Source organism: Chrysochloris asiatica, unplaced genomic scaffold, assembly GCF_000296735.1.
Source record: "Chrysochloris asiatica unplaced genomic scaffold, ChrAsi1.0 scaffold00071, whole genome shotgun sequence".
Taxonomy (NCBI): domain Eukaryota; kingdom Metazoa; phylum Chordata; class Mammalia; order Afrosoricida; family Chrysochloridae; genus Chrysochloris; species Chrysochloris asiatica.
In genome coordinates, this window is record NW_006408589.1 from 14,901,592 (window position 1) to 14,912,214 (window position 10,623).

Here is a 10,623-nt window from a genome sequence, read left to right on the forward strand (position 1 = left end):
ATTAAATATTTGACCAAATAGAGCAGGCTGATTTTTTAAGTTGATAATTTTGTATGACCTGTGAATGATGTGAATGACACACTCTCTCTCTCTATCTATCTATCTATATATAGATAGATAGAGAGAGAGAGAGAGAGAGAGAGAGAGAGAGAGAGAGAGAGAGAGAGCCTGTTGGTGCATTTCAGTTTATTTTCCAAATCATCAGTTGTCTCCTCCAGCTTGGCTACTGATCTCTCAGCAGACTCAGCAAGGGTCTCTGCCTCCTTTTGAGTTTATCAGTAAGAATCTTTCTCTCTTCCTCATATTTGTCTTCTTTTTGAGAGCGCTTTTCTTCAGCAGCACTCAGGCACTTCAGTTTCTGGTCCATCACTCTGATCTGTTCATCCATCTCTCAGCAATTGGACTCTGCCAACTCAGTGCACTCCTCTGTGCATTCCAACTCCCCTTCCATAATCACCAGTTTACGAGCAACCTCCTTGTACTTCTGATCTGCCTCTTCTGCAAAGTGCTTAGCTTCCTTGAGCTGGATTTCCTGGTGTTCCATCTTTTCTTCCTCTTCTAAGGCCCAGTTTTCAATGACCTCTGTCACTTTCATCAGCACTTTCTCTGCCTCCTAGAACTTTTGCAGTGCAGTGGGCAGGTCCATTTCCTCTTCAACCAAGGAGACCACCTCAGCCTCAGCCTGTTCCTGGACTGCCTTCCTTCCTCCATTTCCCGATATAGGCATTTGTCCCTCTCCAAGCAACCTCAGCCTGCTACTGCAGAACCTAGATCTTACACTTCACCTACTTGATAGTGGTGATTCCCAGATATGGTGCCCATTCAGCTTTTCCTAACACTTCACTTCCTACCTTCTCCACTCGGCATAGTAGCTGCTCCTCTCTCCATTTATCTTGATGTGATTTATTGGTTCAGTGGTGAGGATTTTTGTTTTCTTTACATTGAGGTGCAACCCATGTCACAGGTTGATGAGTCTTCCTCCAACCTTGGTGCCACTCTTTCTTCATTAATCCAGCTTCTCAAATTATTTGCTCAGCATACAGACTGCTGAAAGGAGGTCACCCTGGTGCACACCTTTCCTGACTTTTAACCATTCAGTGTTCCCTTGTTCTGTCGGAACAACTGCCTCTTGGCTTATGTACAGTTTCCTCATAAGCACAACTAAGTGTTCCATAATACTTATTCTCCACAATGTTGTCCATAGCTTGTCATGATCCACACAATCAAATGCTTTTGCATAGTCTGTAAAGCAAAAGTAAACATCTATCTGGTATTCTCTGCTTTCAGCCAAGATCCATCTGATATCAGCAATGAATATACCATTGAGTATTCTGGAACACTTAGGTGTGGTTATGAAGAATCTGTGCATAGGCCAAGAAGCAGTTGTTCCGACAGAACAAGGGAATACGGAATGGTTTAAAATCAAGAAAAGTGTGCACCAGGGTTGTATCTTTTCATCATACTTATTCAATGGTAGCATAGTTGTTATGAATCGGGCCGCAAACAGCAAGGTCAGCAGTTTGAAACAACCAGCTGCTCTGCAGGAGAAAGATGAGGCTATCTGCTCCCGTAAAGATGTACAGCCTTGACCCTGTTCATGGTCACTATGACTTGGAACGGACTTGACGGCACTAAGCAACAACAATATTCAATCTGTATGCTGAGCAAATAATTTGAGAAGCTAGATCGATTTCTTCTCAAGTTGCCTCAGGAAAAAAACTACTGATGATGTGAATCTTAGAAGTCACAGCCAGAAAAATTCAATGGAGCATAGTTTTACTCTGACAAATTGGGGTTATCATGACTTGGACTCTACTTACTAGCAATGGATTTTTAATAACTTTACCATAACATGATTATATCAGCATAAATAAAGCCACATTCATATATACTTGGGGTTAGGATGGTAACATGTTTTTAGATGACACATTTAACATATAATCCCACTGTGATTGAATTGCTTCTGAGACATACAACTCTGTATGGAGTTTCCAAGGCTGTTAATTTTTACAGAAGCAGAAAACATCATCATTTCAATTTCTGATCTGTGCTTAGCAGTCTAGTGCTTATCCTACAGCACTACCAGGGCTCCTGTTGTTGTGGTGGTGTGCTGTGTGGAGTCAGTTCTGCCTCGTAGCGACCCTACAGAGGTTTCTGAGGTTATAAATCTTTACAGGAGGAGAAAGCCTCAAATTTCTCCCTTGAACAGCTAGTAGTTTTGAACTGTTGCCCTTGTGGTTAGCATCCCCATTCGTAATCACTACACTACCAGGGTGGGTATATAAACATGAAAGCAGATCCTGTGGAAAAGTATGCCCAAACCAAATGTGAAGTAGATCGTCTAACAGAAAATGTCAAAAAATGGTTCACCAAGAAAAGTAACTTGCTCCTTAAACAAGTACCAGTACAAATGTTGTGGATTGTACTGGAGTTGAGCACACTTGAGGATCCCCAACTTGGATTCCTGAGTGGCTACTAGTTTATCAGGCTGCCCTCTGTCCACTCTTTTGAGAAGCCATTGTTTCTTGAGTTCTTCTCATAGTGTCCAGATCACTTGCTATTTTATACTCTTAAGTTACAGGGTCAAGTAAAGGACAAATCAAAAGCTCTTTGAAGGTTTCTTTTTATCACCACCTAATTGTTAATTTCACATATATGGAACTTCCAAGGAAGAGAATACTTTAGAACAACAACCAAAAAAGTACTTTACACTAAATGGATAGAATGAGAAATAACTTTCTTCATTTGAAGTATTTTTGGCAAGTTGTCTAGATGTTTAGCAAACAATGTCAGGGTAAACTCAATAGAAAAAAAAACAGAGTGCTCTCAAGACAACCAAACGGGGTTCCCTGGTTAAATGTCTGAGGAACAGAATGGGCTCTTTAGCAATCGGTATTCCAAGAATAAGGTGAAATAAAGTCAAGGACAAGGCCACCAAGGGAGTTTTAAAAGTATACTTACACACACACTGAAATTAAACTACTAATGTTGGGTAAAAGAGTGAGTAAAACAAATTACACAATTCATTATTGGCTCGAAAGATCTACAGAGAAAAGACTCCCCTTTGAAAGAACACTTTGGGGCTTTTCCTTCCACAAGAAACATGTTTCATGTCATCCAGACACTAAGTAGATTTCTTTCACAAAAACTGTTACATTATCTGGGTAAACATGTCAATCAAAGACTACAACTAGCAATTTACAGCAATGATGCTAGATTTAACATCTAGAAAGCAAGTTTCCAGTGGGAAATAGTGTTTTTTTATTTACCTCTTTGTTACTAGAACATTTTTTAAAGGTTTTTATGTAAGGAGCTTTGAAAAGAGGGTATTTACTTATGTTGTAAGCAAAACGAATCTTTAAAAACTTTGAATTTATCTTTATTGGATTGTTTTCTTTTTTCAGTTTAAGAGATGAGTCCTTCAAAATTCTATGTGCGAGATATTTGAATGTATCTCAGAACAAGCAGGTTTTCTTAAAATGAAGCTTTGGGAGAGTGGTGACATGGTACCTCATTCCATTTGCATGATAGCAGTTTAATCATTACTTATTAATTTTCTTATTTTCATGAGATTTTTCTCAAACTTAATATTCTATTAAGGTAGCATCTGTTAGAGGAATTATCTTGGTTTTTTAAAGCAAATTTTAGCTGATTACCATGAATCTACATAATTAGAATTAGGTCTAATTATGTAGTGTAAATACATGTAATATATTTATAACATATAATGACATAATTATGATTCACAATAATGTTGAAAAACTCCTCCTTAAAATCACTAAGAAAAATATGCTGCACAACCCCTCTACAATTTATTAGCAATTTTACACTGTATGTTTTGCTATAACTTCTGAAATGGAGCTTGGTAAGAAAATATAATTAAAAATAAATATATTTTGAAGTTATTGCCACAAAAGAACACTATCAAAACTTTCATTATATTTCATTACTATAAATATTTTGCAACCCATTTAAGAGGAGCACATCTTGAAAGGTTAATCCCAGCAACCCCACAGTTCCAATGCACTCTGAATCCAATTCTGAATGTCTCGGGTGTCAGGGAGCAAGAACAAATGTACAGTGTGTCTTACTCTTCATCTTTTCTAAAACAGTCATAAAAATCATAGAAAATATAAGAAATTAGTATGAATTTTTGCACATATACTAATTGGAAAAATGAGAAGAAATATTTCAGTGCACTGTAGACACTATACTATGTAAAATATACATTTCAAAATTATAGGACAAAATTCATTTTTCATTTAATTTACAACATTGATAGATATATTTGATATGCTAGAGCAGGGAGTGATTTATTTATTTATTTAATATCTGGAAAGGGTCACATACATAATTTAGGCTTTGAAAGCTAAATCCTCTCTGCCACAGCTACTCAACACTGTTGTTGTAACTTCTCAGCAACCATGGCAGTGGTGGAGTGTTGCAGACAGTTCCTACTCATAGCAACCCGGCATAGGGTTTCCACAGCTGTAAATCTTCCCCAGAGCAGAAAGCCTCATCTTTCTTCTGGGAACCGCTGGTAGTTTCAAATTGCTGACTTTGAGGTTAGCAGCCCTATTTGTAACCACTATGTTACTAAATGGATGGGTGTGATTGTATCCCAATGAAATTTTAATTATAAACCAGAAAGCTGTTGGATTAGAATTCTACATTATGGCTAAAAGAAAAAAGTCTGAATTTTGACCTCATTATTCATAACTTGCTTTCACTTTTCACTGACTTTGTGATCTAGGTGAATTTACTGCATTTTTCTCACCTGAAAATGAGTGGTAATCATTACTATCTCAGAAGGGTGTGGCAAAGTTTTAAAAATATAACCTATTTATTACAATGTTGTTGTTGTTGTTAAGTGCCATCGAGTCGGGTCCGACCCATAGCGACCCTGTACAGGGTTTCCGAGGGTGTAAATCTTTACGGGAGTAGAAAGCCTCATCTTTTTCCCGCGGAGCGGCTGGTAGTTTCGAACCGCTGACCTTAAGGTTCGCAGCCCGATTCGTAACCACTACGCTAATAGGGTGTATTATTTTTTATAAGAAGAATAATTTGGTATTTATAGATAGGGAAAGAAACACATAAATATTTGGTATTCAATAATTTTCAAATTTTGATAAGAAAATTATTCACATTAAAATTTAAAAGCACTGGTTTAGTAATTGAAGCAATGATAGTCACACAGATAAATGATTTTTCCAAAATGGAAAACTATTCAATGTCCTAACAAGTCTTGGAGCCCCGGTGTGGCACTGTGGGCTAATGCGTCAGACTGCAAAGCCGTTTGAACTGCAAGGTCAGCGGTTCAAGCTCACCAGGTGTTCCTCAGAAACCCTATACAGGGTCTCTATGGGTCGGAACCGACTCGACGGTACTTCACAACAACAATAAGTCTTACCTGATACATAATAAATAAAATATGTAAATATACAAAATAAATTACATATACTTACTTAATATAATTTATTTTGTATATTTACAACAACAACAACAACTTAATATAAGGAGCTCTGGTAGCATAGTGGTTACGAATCGGGCTGTGAACTATAAGATCAGCGGTTTGAAACTACCAGCCGCTCCGCGGGAGAAAGATAAGGCTTTCTACTCCCGTAAAGATTTACACCCTCGGAAACCCTATTACAGGGTCGCTATGAGTTGGAACTGACTCCACGGCACATAACAACAACAACAACAATTTTTATTATAGTCATGATAAAACCAAAAAACTCACTGCTGTTGACTCTTGGAGACACTAATGGACAGAGCAGAACTGGGCCATATGATTTTCCTCAGCTATATGTCTTTATAGAAGCCAACTGTCTCATCTTTCTTCCCTGGGCAGACTCATGATTTTGAACCGCCAATCTTTCAGTTAGCAGCCCAACACTTAACCCATTGTACCACCAGGGATCCTTTGTCATCCTGATAGGTAATGGATAAGTACTGCCTGCCTTTCTTGCTTGCTATCTTTCTCTCTCTCCTACTTTCCCTTCCCTTTTATTTCCTTGTCTTCCCTCCCTCCGTTCCTTCTTTTGACAATATCGTGAGAGATGCAAATTGTTGTTGTTGCTTAAGTGCCAATCACTCTGTTCTGACCTATAGCAGCACTGTATAGGGTTTCCGAGGCGTGACTGGTGAGTTTGAACTGCTGACCTTGCAGATCAAACTGACTTTGCAGTCCAGAGCATTAACCCACAACACTCAGAGAGATGCAAACAGCAGACAATATAAACAATTTGGTAAACCATTCTAATAGTGTATATGTTATCATTTGTGTACAATTTTATTGGAAACCCTAGAAAATTATTCCCTTCAAATCGCTGAACATCAAAAAATACATATATTTTCTCACTACTAAAATGCAAACCCTTTAAGGACAGTGTCTCTGCTTGTAAATGCTGCATTTCCTAGAGGGTGCCTCAGTTATTAGGCACATACTGTTTGTCAAATACATTTCTCTGAGTGACACAACCAGTTTAGGTCTTGACTACTAGCCAAAAGGTTGGCAGTTTAGATATTTCAGAAGACAAGCCCAGCAATCTGCTTCTAAAAGGTCATAGCACTGAAAACCCTATGTAGCAGTTCTACTCTACATACATGGAGTCTCTATGAATCGGAATTGACTTGACTGCAACTAACAACATCAATTTATCAAACACACATTTTTAAATAAATAAATAATTTTGCAATTAATTGAACAAACTTTTCTTGAAGTCATATAATCAATACCTCAGGCACTGTTATAAAGGCAAGTGAGTACTTCATAATTTTAAAATGTGACTGCTATCTCCCATACACTTTCCCATCGAGTCAATTCAGACTCAGGTACTACTTCCTTTTCTAAAATTTAAGATAAATATTTATACAATAAAGTTATGATAAACAAATATATGAAAACCTGAACTAAAAAAGAACTGATAAGTAACCCAGAAAATGTCAGGGAGCTTTTAACAAAATGTTTGTCAACTGACAAGCAGAATTTGCCATTAAGATTCTACCTTGAGGGTCAAGAGATCTTACTCATGACCATTTCTATAGAAATAATTGCATTTGCACAAATTACTTGTCTCCTAGATCTAGTGGTGTTGGTGACTGTGTGCCCTGGAGTCAGTTCCAACTCATAGTGACTCTGTATAGGATTTCTGAAACTGTAAATCTTTATGGGAGTAGAAATCCTCATGTTTCTCCTATGAAGCAACTGGGAGATTAGAAGTGCTAATCTTTTGGTTAGGAGGCCAGCTCATAATCCACCAAGATGCCAGGACTCTTTAGATCTCAGTTTTACCATCTTAAAAATGCAGAGGATCTTTATGGATTCTAAAAACAGGACTCGATTATATATAAAAATGTCTGCTCTCTCCTAAAGATTGGGATATACCTTCTTGGATGGATATGGGTTACTGGGAGGCAGTGGAAGGTATGATGAGGTAGCCTTTGAGGTTAGAATAGCCCTTTTTGGCGGGGAGGGAGCTGTTGTTACAGATGAGCAGAATGTCTTTCAGAAGCATGAGTCCAGAAAGGGTAAGAAACAAAGAACTAAATCACCTTCAGATCCCATTCAGCTGTGCAGATATTACCAGTGTCTTTCTCTGTCCTTTATTTTCTTTGAGCTTTTAAGTTCTCATATTTGCTTTGGGTGCTTTTCTCCTCATTTGTCTCTTGCAATCCTGGGTATGGAGACTCTGAACATTCACAGCTACTCTTGGACAGCTTCTACGAACTTTTATGACCCATTATGTCCTCATCAAACATTCCCTTTAATCTCAGTTTCTCTTAGTCCTGTTCCAGGGTTGACACTGATGTGAAAAGTCATAGGCAGCTGAAGTATAACATGAAGGTTTAACATAAAGTGTTAACAAACCCAGATACTTGTATTTTCATAAAAGTCTTTACATTTTAAAAATTAGGTAGAAAAAAATGGAACATATACAAGCTTACTTCTGGAACAAGGGAGAATTGGGAAGATACATTAATGAAATGAACGATTTCAGTTTTTCAACACTGACCATTTTTAATTCCTTTAGTATAAAGTATGTTTAGTCTGCGATACTTTGGTCCTCCTGGAATGTGGCTATTGTTTCCATACTTTTGGAAGTATCCTCAAACTGTGATAGCCAAGGACTGTTCTGATGGCTGAGAGCAACGACAGACACTCAGACACTGTTGGAACTGCAGAATCTGAGGCCACACCCCAGTCATTCAGAACTGTAATCTGCATAATCTATATTTAACAAGATTCCATAAATGAATATTATTAACAAATGAACATTAGAATTGTAATGTATACTCCAGATGGGCAAACGCTTCTTATTTTTTTATTAATTCATTAGTAATATTGACTTTACAAAGAAAAGGATGAGATAGATACCTTCAAACTACAATAGGGTGGATTTCTTATATAGATACACAAATCTTGTGGCTAATTGTACTCATCCTGGACATCAGAAAAATTATTGGCAAGGTGCATACCAATGGGAAAAACAGCATAATAAAAAAAGATATTTATATTTTGTAAACTACACCTGACTTCTTCCACAATAAACCTCATTTTGGAATGTCACAATTTACCTTGTTATTGTTGTTAAATGTTGTGGAGTCAGTTCTGACTCATAGCAACCCTGTTCCCATGGAGCGACTGGTGAGCTTGAACCACTGAATTTGTGGTTAAAACCAACCTTGCAATCCAGCACATTAACTCACAGGGCATGCCTCTATTTCCTAGGGAGATTAAAGAAATCTTGGAAGAATATTTATCTTTGTCTTCCCTACTCATACTGTTTCTACACGGCCTAGGACCTCACAAACAGTAGTTCACACTTGTTACTACAGAAATTTTGCTAAACTTGTAATAAACAATCAATGGAGACAGATTCATTAAGAAAGATGCTTCTTTTGTCCAGGTTAAACAGTCAGGCAAAGACACACTCCTTCGCCATAAGGCAGAGGTTGACCAATTACAATTTATTAAATGTGTTTGTAAATAAACCTGTTATAATGGGACATAGTCATGTTTATTTGTTATATATTATCTATGGGTACTTTTAGGGAGCATGGTAGCTCCATAGAATGTGCACTGACTTCAAATGAGGAGGTTGGCAGTTTGATTTCACCAGCCACTCTGTTGGTTTTCTGCTTCTGCAAAGATTTACAACCTCAGAATCCCTATACAGGTTTGCTATGATTTAGAAATGATTTGACAACACTTATAGCAATAAATGGGTGCTTTTATCCTACAATATCAGACTTGAGTAGATACACACTTGACTAGCAGAAAGATAAAAAGATGTGCAGTAATTAAAATATGTAGTATTTGCCATTTACAGAAAGTTTCCTTAGCCTGTGACAGAGCTTAGAACTAGGCGCTTAAAGACATTCAATGCGAGTTTATAAATGGTACCACCGCTGACATCCTTGGAAGAATGGCATAAATCATAGTAGGCTGAGATACACTTGAGGAATGAAGGGACATTTCAGGAAAAGCAAAAGTAACCAGCAGTATATCTCCTTCATGGTCTTTCAAGTCCTGATCCCCTTTCATAGAACATTTAATACAATTTTGAGTAGGACCAAAGCTTAACTTAACACTTTAATGATCAAAACACATTCTTCTCCCCTATCCTTGTCTAGACTACAAGCCACTGAGTAAATTCTTGGAGAGCATTCATACAACTTGTTCCTGAAATATCTTAGTCTCCTTCCTCATTGTTCTGTCTTCACATGTGTGCCTAAAATCTTATGAATCCTAAAAGGAAGGAAAAATTTTCTGTGGGGCCTCTGCTTAAATTAGACTTTGGTACTCAGAACAGTCATTTAAAATGCCTTCTATCTTCACAGGAGGCAAAACATACCTAATATTTCACTGATGCAAGTAAGACCTTTGTCCCCTAAGATATAATTGATACTAATTTTACAATATTTTGCCATTGTACACACTGTTCCAAATATTACCTCCTATGTTAATCAAGGTTTGGTCAGATAAGTGACATATAATATCAAATGAGTTAGTAGTACCTCCCTATACAGTTCAGCATTTTGGTAAGATATTAAAATGAATATTTTAAATTTTAAATATTTTGATAAGATATTAAAATGTGATCAGGTTGAAGAAAATATAAACATAGATGAAAGAATTCTGAATCTTCCGCTGAAGAGATGGTTGTTATTGCTGTTGTTAGGTGCCATCAAGTTGGTACCGACTCATAGTGTCTTATACACAGCAGAATAAAACACTGTCCGATCCTGGGCCAACCTCACTACTGTGGCCATGCTAGAGTCCATCGCTGAGAAGCTGGGTTATATGAAGAAAAATGTGGCATCAGGATGGGAGGAAGACTCATTAACAACTTGTGATATGCAGATGATACAACCTTGCTTGATGAAAGTGAAGAAGACTTAAAACATTTACTGATGAAGGTCAAAGAGCACAACCCTCAATATGGATTTCATCCCAATGTAAAGAAAACAAAAATCCTCACCAAGGGACCAATAAACAACATTCTTATCAATGGAGAAAAAAATTGAAGTTGTCAAGGACTTCATTCTTCTTGGATCAACTATCAACACTCACAGAAGCAGCAGTCAAGAAATCAAATGACATATTGCATTAGGCAA

The 10,623-nt window shown here is 37.3% G+C and overlaps 1 pseudogene; it reads right to left on the bottom strand.

Moving 5' to 3' along the window:
- LOC102837088 overlaps positions 1–10,623 on the bottom strand; it is an 82,197-nt pseudogene that overhangs the window by 819 nt on the left and 70,755 nt on the right.